A 14,823-nucleotide genomic window follows, 5' to 3' on the forward strand; every position below is an offset into this window, starting at 1 on the left:
TCATTTAATTTAATTAACATTCTTATAACCATTTCCCATCTTCACATTTGTTCCAATGATATCTATAGGTAAATTAACAATAATTCTTAAAAAATAATCAAATAGAAAAAGAAACATCAGTTCCAATCATTCCATTTTTTTTACAATCTATGTTTTTATACCTCACTAGACATTACCTTGCAGAATCCCCTTTCTTATTTATCTACCCATTATCTCTAGGTCTCATAGCCATGTAGTTTCTTTTCATTTTTTTTTTTTTTTTTGGCTTTCTATATTCCCCTCTTTTCTGGTCCTTTCCCTTATTCCTCTTTTTCTTTATTCTCTGCAGAATCCGATCTGGGTTGGTCACTGGGACCAGAAGTTTTGTCTTCCAAGCTTCAGGACTCGTGCTGGATCTCATCTTCTGGGAACTTCTCTCGAGCAGAGTGCATGCTTTGGATTTTTCTGTGTTGATATTTATATGATGCCTGTTGTATATGGCTTTTTAGACATTGATTGGGGTGTGTTGATGGCTGGCTGTTAAGTCATTGGCTGTTGTTTCCTTGTGCTGCCAAGCTCTCGCCTCCTAAGTACTTGATAAACTGGTAGTAAATTAGCCCTCCTGTTGACTGATGAAAGGGCCCATTTCCCAGGCTTCAATACTTCCCTGGCTGTTTTTGAGCCTGCTCGTCCAACAATCTTAGTAGCTGCAAAATTGAATGTAATGCATTGAATACATTGGGTGAATACAATAAACGACAGGGAATTGTGTGCACGGAGCAGAATTTTTGGAGCACCAGATGTTTAAGATTCAGCTGGAACTGCCACCCAAGAAGCAGGATGAGGAAGGAATGCATTAAACGTTAGGCACTGAAACTGCAAATTGACACGGGGTTCAAGTAAAAGGTTTTGTACTCCACATTGGAGAGCGACAACACAATCTAGGACTGTACAGAAATGGGAGGAGGAAAAACATGCCATCCCAGGAGAGATTAAGAGTTTGGTTTCGACCCTGTACATTTCTGCAAATAATTCGAAAGTCCTGGTTTTCATATCTGATGGAACCTCTACCATTCTAACTTAATGTACTGTGTTTCCCCCAAAATAAGACCCAGTCTTATTTTCTTTTGAGCTTAAAATTAAGCACCCGGGCTTATTTTCAGGGAGGTCTTGTTGTTGTTTTTTAAGTGAAGGAGGCGGTGAGTCCGGGGGCCAACAGGAGTGGTAGTGCACTGGCCCCACCCTCTCCATCCCACTGCCTGCTTCCCTGTGGCTACAACAGGCCAAACTCTTGGCATGCCCTGGCTTCCACCTGCCCTGCCTGCTGGCCCAGCTTCTGCTGGGACACTTCTCAGCCACAGTGCCTCATGGCGGCTCTTTGCCCTCCTGGTAGGCTGGGGCATGCCAAGAGCTTGGCCCCAATTGAGGCTGTAGGCAAGCAGACAGTGGGACGAAGAGGGTGTGGCTGATGGTAGCTGCCCAAACACTTTTCACCCAGAGGGAGATGAAGCTTTGTCTGCTTGCAAAGGGGACGGTTCAAAATGGAGCTAATCACTCTGTTTCGAACCGTCCCCTTTGCATGCACACGAAGCTTTGTGTCTCGGTCATTTCTCCATCCGGGCAAAAAGTTCTGCTGCAAGGGGCTCCACCGGCTTGACGAGGTAAGCGGGTGTGGGGCTGTGGAGCACCTGCACCACCAACTCTGCCTGTTCTGACCCAGCTCCTCAAACATGACAAACCTTCTGAAGTTAACTCAAAGATTCCTTCATTAGGAATGCTGGCAGCCCCGGCAAAACGTGTTTTTTTTCTCACCACAGGCTAACAAGTCCATCTGGCAGGGAAATGAATAGTTGTCTGCCACATCTATTCAGCTCTGCCCCCTGCCTTTTATCCCCAGAGCTAGGGTGGGGCTTTGCTAGCAGTGGTGGCTCTTCCGTCCCAAGTACCGGCCCATAGATTTCCACTTCTCTCCTCTCCTCTGCCTTCTGCGCATCAGGCATTATTCCTCCTCTTCCTTATCAGCCACCTCCAGACCTGGGGGCTGTTGACTCTCCATCTGAGGGCTGACAGATGGCCCAGGCCCTGCCTCTCTCTGTCTCTCTGTCTGTCTCTCTCTCTCTCTGACAGCTCCATTCCCTCTTCCCCCACAGAGCTCTCAGGTTGCCTTGATGCTGACCCTGACTCCCACACATTCTCCTCCTCCTCCTCTGATTCAGCTGCTGGAGGAGCTGGTGGCCAACAGGCCACAACACTGCCCTAGCTTGATTTTTACAACTGCGCCTCATGCCACCTCATACAGCCAGACATGGGCGGGGTTTAACTAGGGTTTATTTTTTTGGGGGGGGGGGCTAGGGCTTATATTGGGCACACATGTAAAAATCAAGCTAGAGCTTATTTTCAGGGTAGGTCATATTTGGGGGGGAAACACGGTAGGTGGTGATGAGCAAGATAATTTTTATCATTGTACTGCCCTGGACATTCTCTCCAAACAATCTTACCTATTAACTACTTCTTAAAACCTCTTGATTTCCCCAAGCTTTTTCTATTTCTCCGCTCTTTTGATGTCACCCAACCCTTTACAAGGATGGACTATGTCTTCATCCCCTTTTATAGGATGTGGCAACATTACAAATTATTCCATAAACTGTCATGCCCCTGTTGGAATCTGATTCCAAGGGAGAGGAGGAACATCTGACAGGGAGTGGGAGTGTGGCTCCATTGGCTGTGGAGGAAACTGGGGAAGAGTACAGTCTGGCTGGGCATTCAGAGGAAGACCCAGGCCCACCCCCTCCTCATCCTAGGGCACGCAGGAAGGAATGGAGAAGGGAGCAACGTTAGTTGCATGGTTTACAGGTGAAGAAAGGGCCCTGATCCCCTTCATGGGCTGCAGCAGGGAAGACTGTTTAAAAGGGCAAACTGCATGTGGCAAAGTTTCTGGAAGCAAAGTGTGAAATTATTCTGGTTTGTCAAGTCTTATTTGAGTTCTGGTGTCCTCCCAAGTGTGTGTATTTCGTTATCTTTTGATGTTTTCAATCCTGTCTTGTTTCGTTAATTGCTGCAGTGTGGTTTGTGTTGGTGTTTATTTATAATTTATATGTCCTTTGAGTTTGGATGGAATTTCTTCTCTTTAAAAACTGTTCTTGGGAGAGTTTTTTTTTTCTCCAGCCGATGATAATTGGACATTGGAGGCCAAGTTGGAGGGATTAAAGGGATTTTACCTATTTTGTGACTTTGTTGCTTTTGTGCCACGCCCTGGGTCATCACATAAACTCTGCAGGAGAAAGCAGGCTGTACGTTTCACAAGAGCTGGCACGGTGCTACCTAAAGATATTTGATTTCTTTCTTTTAAAAAAAAAATGAGCTGCAAAAGCAAAAGGAAAAATACCTACAAAACCTCTTGACGCTATAAAAAAATGATGCTTAACAGCCAGAACGAAAACAACGTTCCCTAGACCCAGAGTGTTCCACCAGCCGTGGATTGCTAACCAGATGGTAAACAGCAGTTATCAGCAACCTGCCAGTCAATGACGGGAATCCAATAAAATGTACTTGGGGTATTCGGAGTGAAATGAAAAAGAAAAAGCATCTTGCCAAGGAAAACCGCCAAGAGGAGTAATATCACAGCTGGAAAAGTGCCACCAAAAAAAGACCACAAAAATCAGCCGTAGCAGTAAAGCAACCAGCTTCTAATTTTCCTGGCAATTTTTTTTCTTTCCTTTAATATATATATATATATATTGAATTCAAAACATTTTAGGATAGTAGTTTGCTCAGTGTGGTTGCTAGTGGCTTGTGAAAAATGGAAGAGACTTCTACTTGTGCGAGCAAGATTTCTGGTGTCCACTAATCCCACTCTAGACCAGAAGGTTCCACCTGCAGAAGGTAAAAGGAATGAAGGAATTGTGGGAGAATTTTTGGAGAAGGCAGTCAAATTATACCAGTGTTCCTCAATTTTACTAACTTTATAAGATATGTGGACTTCCACTCACGGGATTCCCCATCCAGCCATGTTTAAAGTTGCTACAGCTGAGAAACAATGTGTTATGCAAGCTTCATGTATGGATGTGAGAACTGCATAAAACTACCATCTTAATTTCCCAAAGCACCACCACATCTATGCACCGTGGGAAATTAAAATGGTAACTATCTGACCAGCTACCACCAGCTCATCACATCAGCATGCAGACTGAAGATGAACGAATGAATGAATGAATGAATGAATGAAGGAAGGAAGGAAGGAAGGAAGGAAGGAAGGAAGACAACAGGGAAGAGAAAAAAATAAGGATCACCCAGGGAATTTGTTATTCAACCCTCTGTCATGAGACCTTCTTGTGCTCTAAAAAACATGCTTTGGAGAACATCAATTCAAGGCAATATCTCAAGTGTTGGACTTGAAGGACAAGGGAGCTATATATTCACATTTGGGTCATCAGCACAACTCTTAGAGATAATAAACCCTAGGCTATTGTGAGAAAACATCAAGGCAAAAAAGCAGTGTAACCAGAGGTGGTATTCAGCCAGTTTGGACCAGTTCTGGAGAACTGGTAGCGGAAATTTTGAGTAGTTCAGAGAACTGGCAAATCCCACCTCTGACTGGCCCCACCCCCTTTTGTTGCCCTGCACAGGAGAACAGAGCTGGAAAGCAGGTTAGTGGGGTGGGGAGGGAATGGAGATTTTACAGCATCCTTCCCCTGCCATGCCCACCAAGCCATGCCCACCAAGCCATGCCCACCAAGCCACGCCCACAGAAATGGTAGTAAAAAATTTGAATCCCACCACTGAGTATAACTGAAATAAAATCACATTATAGACTTAAGCATAGTTGGGAGCATCCTAGACCAAGCCAAGTCCAAAAAATGCTAGAAGACTGACACTGACAAATTAGAGAAGAGAGAGAGAAAGAGAGAAAGAGAGAGAAGAGTGTGTGTGTGTGTGTGTGTGTGTGAGAGAGAGAGAGAGAGAGAGAGAGAGAGAGAGAGAGAGATAAAGAGACAGTGAGAGAGAAAGGAGAGAAAGTGAGAGAGAGACAGAAAGAGAGAGGGAAGAGAGAGAGGGAAGAGAAAAGAGAGAAAGAGAGAGTGCGTGAGAGAAAAATGGAAAGTGAGAGAGAGAGAGAGGGGAGATAAAGAGAGAGTGAGAGAGAAAAGAGAGAGAGAGAGAGAGAGAGAGAGAGAGAAGTGAAAGAGAAAGAGAGTGCAACATGAGAGAAATCAATTATCCTTTATCCATGAAAAGGGATTATATAACCAAACCCTTTTAATTTAATTAAGACCCTCATATCTAAATTAATCATAATTTCCTTCCAGGAAGAAGCTCTTTAATGATAATAAGAAGAAAGAGAATTAACAGGATAATCATCTTAAAAGTAGTTTAGCCAAACCAGTCCCTTACTTTCGTTTTCAGCTGAGGGTTTGTTTCAAAATTGCACACTAAGCTCTCCAGAAATACCAGACTGCTACATGTTTGAAAAATAAATTATAATAGACAACTTAACTGGGTGACGAACTTTCAGTCTAAAATGTTCATTGTTCGGTTCCCTCATTCTTCTTTTACAGCTATTTTTTTCTTCTTCTTCTTCTTCCTGACTTTCCTTTGTTGAGGGAAAGTGATGGACCTTTACTCTTTTGTTTCTTACCATTGTTGTGTCTTTTAAGAGCATCCTTGTCTTTGTAATTTACAGTCGCTTCCATGAGCTCTACTGAGTGGTCCTTGGTGCTCTCTGAATCTGGCTGTTTTCTTCCAGACGTTTCATCGCCCAAACTAAGCAACATCAAAAGGGATGTGGCACTGAAGAGCATTGGTGATGTTATCTAGTTTGGATAATGAAATGACGAGAAGTAAGCCACTAAACCCAGAGAGCACCCAGGACCCCACAGTCCTCCTCCTCCTCCTCCTCTCTGCAAACCCCCTTCCCTTCTAGCTCTGGTGATGTTACCTTGCTGGGTAATGAAACATCTGCACGGAAACCATCAAGCTCAGAGAGCAACAAGAACCTCACAGACCTCCTCCTCCTTCTCCTCTTCTTTCCTCATCCTTATTTATCTCCTCCTCCCCCCCTTCCTCCTCCCACTCTTCCTTATCCTTATCTCCTCCTCCTCCTCCTTTTTCCTCTTTCCTCATCCTTATCTATCTCCTCACCCCCTCTTCCTCCTTCCACTCCTTCCTTATCCTTATCTATCTCCTCGCCCTCTCTTTTCCCTCCCACTTCTTCCTTATCCTTATTTCCTCCTCCTGTTTCCTCTTTCCTCTCCTCTCTTTCCTCTATCATCCTACCTTCCTTACTTATCCTCCTCCCTCCTCATCCCCCTCTTCCTTCCTCCTTCCATCTCTCCCCTCCCCTTCCCTCCTCATCCTTATTTATCTCCTATCTATCCTCCTATCTCTTCCTCCTTTTCCCTTCTCATCCTTTTCCCTCCCACCCCTCTTCCTCCTTCCTCTTCCTTATCCTTATTTCCTCCCTCCTTGTTTCCCTCTTTCCTCATCCTTATCTATCTCCTCTTTTCCTTCCCCTCTTCCTCACCCTTCCACTCCTTCCTTATCCTTATCTATCTCCTCCCCTCTCATTTTTCCTCCCACTTCTTCCTTATCCTTATTTCCTCCTCCTCCTCCTCCTCCCTTTTCCTCTTTCCTCATCCTTTTCTATCTCCTCACCCCCTCTTCCTCCTCCCACCCTTCCTTATCCTTATCTCCTCCTCCTCCTTCCTCCTTCTCTCATTTGCATAATTATAAACCCATTTTTTAAAAAAAGACTAGTGTTGGAACACTGACGTTCAAGAACGGCCTGGCAAATCCATTATTTTGTCCATTTTTCAAGTTTTGACTCCTGTTCATATGGCAACCTTGCATTTTGGAATCGTTTTAATTTGAAGATTAGAGATAAATCACCACAATATATATATATATATATAAAAAGATGTTGAGACTCTGAGCCTGCCATGCTGTCTGGGAATTCTGGGCATTGAAGTCCACAAGTCTTAAAAGTTGCCAAGTTTGGAGATCCCTAATCTAGTTTAAAAGCTTCCAGCCATGTGATTATGGGCGCCATGTTGACTTTTCTGACTCTTTCTTCCGTCGTGAAACCTTGGAAGTATTCCTGATGAGAAGACCAAACTGTGGGTTTTCTCTCTCTCTCTCTCTCTCTCTCCTGGAATAAATGACCTTCTTGCTTCTTGTTCCTCTCCTGAAGGAGTCCTCCAAAAATTGTCCCACTGGGGGGGAAGACATATTTTATAAATTATTTTTGGTACCTCTGCTCCCTCCTCCGTCACCCTCCAGCCCCATAAATTCCTCCATTAGAAGGATGAGAAAGCCTTCTCTGTTGATGAGACAATTTCATACCCTCCCTGCTGTTTGGAAGCCTTTGCTCTAGGAGTTTAATGCTCAAACGTTCTGAAATATTGATTGTAATTTTTTTGAATACAGGCAGGAAATGAGATACTCCTGACATGATGTACGTTAAAGATGATCCTCAGAATTTACGGGAATAAAAAAAATCCATAAATAAATTATTTAAATGGGGTGCACTCGATGAATAATTCAGAAAGCAACAGCATACTTGGGCAATTGTGTGACAGTTAGTTTAAAGTAAAATAAAAATAAAAATGGCTGACTGCTGGCTGTAGATTTCAGCGGGTGCATTAAAATCCAAATTGGCAAGCATCTCTCTCTCCCTACCTCTCTCTCTCTCTCTCTCTCTCTCTCTCTTTGTCTCTCTCTGTGTCTCTCTCTCTGTCGCTCTTTCTCTGTCTCTCTGTCTCTGTCTCTCTGTCTCTCTTTCTCTCCTTCTCTCCTTCTCTGTCCCTCTCTCAGTGTCTCTGTCTCTCTGTGTGTATGTGTCTCTCACTCTGTCTCTCTCTGTGTGTCTCTCTCTCCTCTGTCTCTCTCTCTGTGTCTCTCTCTTTCTCTGTGTCTTTCTTTCCTTCTCTCCTTCTCTGTCCCTCTCTCTGTGTCTCTGTCTCTCTGTGTGTATGTGTCTGTCTCTCTCTCTGTCTCTCTGTTTCTCTGTCTCTCTCTATGTGTCTCTCTCTTTCTCTGTCTCTCTTTCTTTGTCTCTCTTTCTCTCCTTCTCTGTCCCTCTCTCTGTATCTCTGTCTCTGTCTGTGTGTATGTGTGTGTGTCTGTCTGTTTCTCTGACCTCTCTCTGTGTCTCTCTTTGTGTCTCTTTGTCACTCTTTCTCTGTCTCTCTCTCTCTCTCTCTGTATGTGTGTCTCTCTCTGTCTCTGTCTCTCTGTTTCTCTGTCTCTGTCTCTCTCTTTCTCTCTGTCTCTCTCTTTCTCTCTGTCTCTCTTTCTCTGTCTCTCTCTATGTCTCTCTCTCTTTCTCTGTCTCTCTTTCTCTGTCTCTCTCTGTCTCTTTTTCTCCCCTTCTCTGTCCCTCTCTCTGTGTCTCTGTCTCTGTCTCTCTCTCTGTGTGTGTGTGTGTCTGTTTCTCTGTCCTCTCTGTCTCTGTCTCTCTCTTTCTCTCTGTTTCTCTTTCTTTGTCTCTCTGTCTCTGTCTCTCTCTCTGTGTGTGTGTCTTTCTCCCTCTGTCTCTAAAAAACAACAATATTAATCTTCTCATAGCCTAGATGGTTCCAATCATGAAGTAACTACTGAAGACATTTCTATATTCAGAAGTAATAATTGGTGGAAAGCAGAAAGCAGAAAATTCTGCCAGAACAAGATCCTTCACACTGCATCAATGTAAAAGACGGTAATAATAATAATACTAATTTAAAAAAAATAAGCATATCATCCATTTGCCAAATAAGTAAACATAAAGATCTACACAACAAAGAGTCTGAAAATATTATCTCTTCACACTCTTCATCCTGACTAAATTGGCAAACAAATATCTTCTTTGTTTCGCTTCAAAAAAAAACTCTACTGAATTTTTTCACCTCGTTTTTTTGTGTCATCGAGTAGTGTGTTATACATACATACATACATACATGTTCTGTCTCACTTTTCTTCTTTCCCAAAAGATGAAAGAACGCAAACTCACACAAACACAGGCAGGCAAGCTGGCTCGGACTTCACAGAGTTAATTCTTTGGAACTGATAATATCCTTGGCATTCCAACACCCTCTGCCTGCCAAGTCCAAACTGATAGCAAATAAAAATCTACTCACAGAAAATTACAAGGCAGTCCACAAAAATCATTCACGAAGAAAATCTGAAGTAAGATTAAACTTTGTCCCATACAAAGTTCCAGCCGAAAACACACCCACTTTTATCCCCTGTGGGGTGTGGCTCAATGACTCAGCTCACTCTCTGACCCTCCCATGCCTCCTACGTTGCTGCTCACATTTCTCCCTACGATGCTGCTTAGGATCAAGCCAACACTCTTCCTCTTGACTCCCTGTCAGGGGCTGCTCCGATATGCCTTCCTCCTGATTAATCTCAGGCTGTTCCTCTCGGTTGTCTGATGAAACCTGAGGCATTATCAGGGAGGAAGGCATTGCCAGAGAGGAAGGTCCTGGGGAGGAAGGCATTCCCAATTCCTCCTCCTGATCTTCCGAGTCCTCTTCCTCTGACAGCATAGGCTTGGGAATCGGGGCCACAACACATACATACATACATACATACTACATACATATATATATATATATATATATATATATATATATATATATATATATATATATATACACACACACACACACACACACATAGGCATATACAATATTCCTTTTTTTAAAAAAATCCTATCTCCTCTGTTGCTTTATTTGCTCTCTAATTTTATCAACCTTTATTATGGGAATAATTTTTTCCCAGGCCATCAATTAATGCCGTGTGCTGCTACGCACTTACATTTAAGAACGTAATTTATTTTCCACTCACCCCCAGAACTGGGCTGAACAAAATGAAAAACAATCTGCTCTACTGCTTTGGTCAGCATTTTTCTGAGTAGCAATGTAATCTAGCCTGCAATAGATTGTGGCTATTAACCTTGTTAATATAGCCTGCACGGAAAGCAGATCTGCTTTCTGTGGCTACCGCTATATTCTGCATTATTAACAATGAAAAAGGGAAAGCATTTAGACCATGGCATCCAGATTTTAGAACACAGTCCTCAACTCATGACCACAGATGAAGCCCAAAATTTCCACTGCTAAGCAAGACCTTGGTTATGTGAGTTTCCCCCCATTTTGTGCCATGGTTGCAAAGTGAAGCACTGCAGTTGTTAAATAAGTTTGCTTGTCAGAAGGTTGAAAAAGGGGATCAGATGACCCTGGGACACAGCAACCATGGTAAATACATGCCAGTTGCCATGGGAAGCAGTGGTCAGAATGCAATATTGCAGGCTAACTCTGCCTATTGCCACCAGTTCAATTCTGACCGGCTCAAGGTTGACTCAGGCTTCTGTCCTTCCAAGGTTGGTAAAACGAGGATCCAGATTGTTGGGGGCAAGATGGCTGACTCTTTAAACCCACTTAGAGAGGGCTGCAAAAGCACTGTGAAGCAGGATATAAATCTAAGTGCTATTGCTAGTCCTTCCTTCCTTCCCAGTGGTTAGAATGCAGTATTGCAGCCTAACTCTGCTTACTGCCACCAGTTCAATCCTGACTGGCTCAGGTTTGACTCAGCCTTCTGTCCTTCCAAGGTCAGACAAATGAGAACCTAGATTGTTGGGGGCAAGATGGCTGACTCTGTAAACTGCTTAGAAAGGGCAGAAGTGGTATATAAGTCTAAGTGCTATTGCTAGTCCTTCCTTCCTTCCCTCCCTCCTTCCTTGCTTCCCAGTGGTCAGAATGCAGTATTGCAGGCTAACTCTGCCTATTGCCACCAGTTCAATTCTGACCGGCTCAAGGTTGACTCAGCCTTCTGTCCTTCCAAGGTCAGTCAAATGAAAACCCAGATTGTTGAGGCAAGAGGCTTACTCTGTAAACTAATTAGAGAGGGCTGGAAAGGACTAAGGAGTGGGATGAAAGTCTAAGTGCGATTTCTAGTCTTCTTCTTCTTCTTCCCTCAGTGGTTAGAGTACAGTATTGCAGGCTAACTCTGCCAATTGCCAGCAGTTCAATCCTGACTGGCTCAAGGTTGACTGAGCCTTCCATCCTTCTGAGGTTGATCAAATGTGGATCCAGATTGTTGGGGGCAAGATGGATGACTCTGTAAACCACTTAGAGAGGGCTAAAGCACCAAGAAGTGGAATATAAGTCTAGGTGCTATTGCTAGTCTTTCCTTCCTTCCCAGTGGTTAGAATGCAGTATTGCAGGCTAAATCTGCCAACTGCCACCAGTTCAATCCTGACCGGCTCAAGGTTGATTCTGTAAACCACTGTAAAAACACTATGAAGTGGTATACAAGTCTACACACTATCTGAATTTTGATCACGAGACCATGAGGATGCTGTAACAATCATTAATAACTATCATAAGTCACTTTTTCAGCACTGTTGGGTCTTCAAACAGTCATTAAATGAATGGTTGTAAGTCAAGGGCTAGACGTATACATACATTTCACACAAATGTGTATTAATATTGCTTGGCATCCATCTTGTGTCTCGCATTAAAGCATTGTTTTCAGATCGATTGATTTTTTTTTCCAAACAGGATGAATTCACCTATTAAGATGGCAGCCCAGGATGGCGGGGGACTTGAATTTTAAATTACTACACCTATAAATGCACATGCAATCCTGTACCATTTCTGAAGTGCCCATTTGTCACTGCAAATCATAGCCAGGGTATTTTGTGAAATAGAAGCAGCTAAAAAATCTGTACTGCGTTCTCCCTCCGTGAATCATAGCTGGTTAAAATACAAAGCAATAAACGCAATCAGCTATTAATTTTGCAGCTGTGTGAACAGAAGCACTAGAATCCAGGTTGATGGATCCCCAGGGATATGAAAGGAATTAAATCAGTTTGAATGCTAATATGATTGGACAGCTCTCCCTGGGAATTCAATGTCTCCTTGCCTTCCTACAGCATCAGTTCTAAATGTCCTCTTTCTTCTCAGGGAACCTTAAAATGAAAAAGGTCCATATTGCACTTCGATTAGCGTAATGTACGATAAGCGTGTTGTGCAATATTTAAGGCAAAAAATCTAGGAGAAGGAAAGGCAGAACCTGGGGTGGCGTCAAGAGAGGAAGCAGCCTAGAATCCTTGCATTCCCACAAAGGATCCAATTGCCGCCCCTCCTGAATTCCATTGGCTGTTATCTACTGCCAATTTAGGGGTGACCATTCGTTGACTCGATTCTTGGGTAAAAGATCTAGTGCGCGAGCAACGAAATCAGAGTAACTGGAACGTAACATGGCATCCTGATTTTTCACACCTGACAAAAATCATATACGGACTTTAACAGAATGGGATGATTTACCATGGCCAACTCTCCGCAGGACAAGTCTCTGTGGGACAATTCAACCATTCAATTTAATAATTTTTAAAATAATGTAACGGCCTCCTTTCTGTTCTGACCCAGGCTTCACAAAACCACGAAGCCAACTCCTCGTCCCAATAAAACCCCTTTTTATTAGGCTAATGTGAATTTCTATCATTCACATCCAGCAAAGTCCTGGCAAACAGTTCTTCAAGAGTGATTTACAACTACAGACCTTATCAGGCTTGGGGAGTTGCCAGGCCAATAGCTTCCAAGCGCAACCCTGTACAAGAAAATACTTGGCAAGGAGCCTCTGAGAGTCATGAAGAAATCTTCACACTAATTAAATGAATTAGTTGTCTCCTGCAAACACCACTCCCCCTTTGCTCCTCTTTATTCCCTATGGGAAGAGCCATTCACTGTCCCCCGGAGCCTTTACTCCTGAGTCAACCCTTGTTCCTTAACTGTTCCCTTCTTCTGGCAGCACGCGCACATTGGGAACAGGCTCCAGCTGTTCTTCTTCCCCACTGATCTCCGACTCCAAAGGGAGCTGATAATTGTCAGATGGCCCTGGCTCCATCTCTCCCTCTGACGCAGAACCCTCGTCAGAGCCTTCCCCAGACTCCAGGACTGGCCCACGTTCCTTCCCAACCACTTCACTGTCCGAGTCTGCCGCCAGCTCTGCTGGCCTCTGGCGGGCCACAACACTTTCCTTAAGGAATTTATTCCACTGTTTCTTCGATGTTAGTGTAACTCTTGTCCCACAGTGTGTTGGCAGTGGTGAGCTGGCTGGGGCGAGTTGTCCTAGACCTCAGACTTTAACCATTATGGAAAAAAATGTCAGAAATCTCATTCTAAAGTCATTCTGAATAATAATGAACAATGGCACTAATAAAGAGGGTGAATTCAAGTTCTAATAACATTCCACACATTTATCCCAAAATGCAAATTAGATGCCTTTTTCTTGGAATGAAATCCAGACGAAATCTTCCTCACGAGAGCCTGAAAAGAAAAATCTCTATATGGTAGCACCTCCCTGCTGGTTAAAATATAAAAATAAAGTGAATGCCTTTTCGCCCCTCCTTTCATTTCTTTTAATGATATTAAACCCAACATCTCAGAACCTAAAAATCCATGCTGGATCAGGTCAAGAAGCATCTTGGTCTTTGAAGTCATGTTGGTTTCAGTGGAAACTTTCCAAGATTTCCTCTCAGGGTTGGCATCCTAGGTTCAGAATCCCAAGCAGGCTTTGCTTCTTAGATTAAGTGTATCTCAAGAGAGTAATGAAGACAAGCCACTTTTGGCTCCAGTGAACGTTTTTCCAAAAAAGAAATGTTCAAGGTTATGGATGTTTATGCCCCTTCTCTCCTCTCCCTTCCCTTCCCCCCCCCTCCCTCCCTTCCTTCCCCCTCCTTCCGTCCCTCCCTCCCCTCCTTCTGTCCCTCCCTCCCCTCCTTCCGTCCCTCCCTCCCCTCCTTCCGTCCTTCCCTTCCTCCCTTGCTTTCCCCCCTCCTTCCCCTGTCCCTCCCTCCCTTCCTCCCTTGCATTCCCCTCCTTCCTCCCCTTCCTTCCTTCCACACTCCCTTGCCTTCCCCTTCCTTCCTTCCTTCCTTCCTTCCTTCCTTCCTTCCTCCCCCCTTGCTTTCTCCTCCTTCCTTCCCTCCCCCCTCCCACCCATTCCTTCCTTTCTTCCTTCGACCTTCCCTCTCTCCCTCCACCTTCTTCTTTCCCAATCATATTCCTTCCTTCTTCCTCTTCCTTCCTCCTTTTCTTTCTTTCTCTCCTTCTTCCCTCCCTCCACCCATTCCTTCCTTTCTCCCTTCCCTCTCCTCTCCCTTCTTTCCCCATATTCCTTCCTTCTTCCTCTTCCTTCCTCCTCTTTCTTTCTCCCTCCCCTTGCCTTCCACCCTCCCTTCCTTCCCTCCCTCCACCCTCCTGCCTTCCCCCTCCTCTTCTTCCTTCCGCCCTCCCTTACCTTCCCCTCCTTCCCTCCCTCCCTTCCTTTCTTCCTTCCACCCTTCCTCACCCTTCCCTCTCTCCCTCTCCCCTCCTTCCTTCCCAACCATCTTCCTTCCTCTTCCTTCCTTTTTTCCTTCCTTCTTCCCTCCCTCCCTCCCTCCATCTCCCCGCTCTACCTCCACTGCCTCATCTCACTTCTCTCTTTTATTACAAACTTGAACATTCTGGTTATCATTGCATGATGGTTAACCCCTAGATTTTTAAACAATGCCTTTTAAAACAAAGTGGGATAAATTCTCACAGGTACAAAATGCAACAAAGCAATACCTTTAACCAAAAAAAAAGATGAAGAGTTTTTCATGAAGACTAATGGCTTCCTTCCTTGCCATTCTGAATTATTAATATCAGGAAAAGCCGCACCGTATTTATGCTTCAAATAAACATGAAATCAGGTTTTTTCAGGAACCACTTGAATCTGCTTCTGCTTCCAGAAAATGTGCTCAGCTAAAATTAGCAAAACTTATTCCTTGCAACAACTAAGTTTGAATTGATATGTAGAGGATGTTGATAAAAGCATTTA

The sequence above is a fragment of the Notechis scutatus genome, chromosome 4, assembly GCF_049901735.1.
Source record: "Notechis scutatus isolate UNSWTSFEM ecotype Mainland chromosome 4, rNotScu1.2, whole genome shotgun sequence".
Lineage (NCBI taxonomy): Eukaryota > Metazoa > Chordata > Lepidosauria > Squamata > Elapidae > Notechis > Notechis scutatus.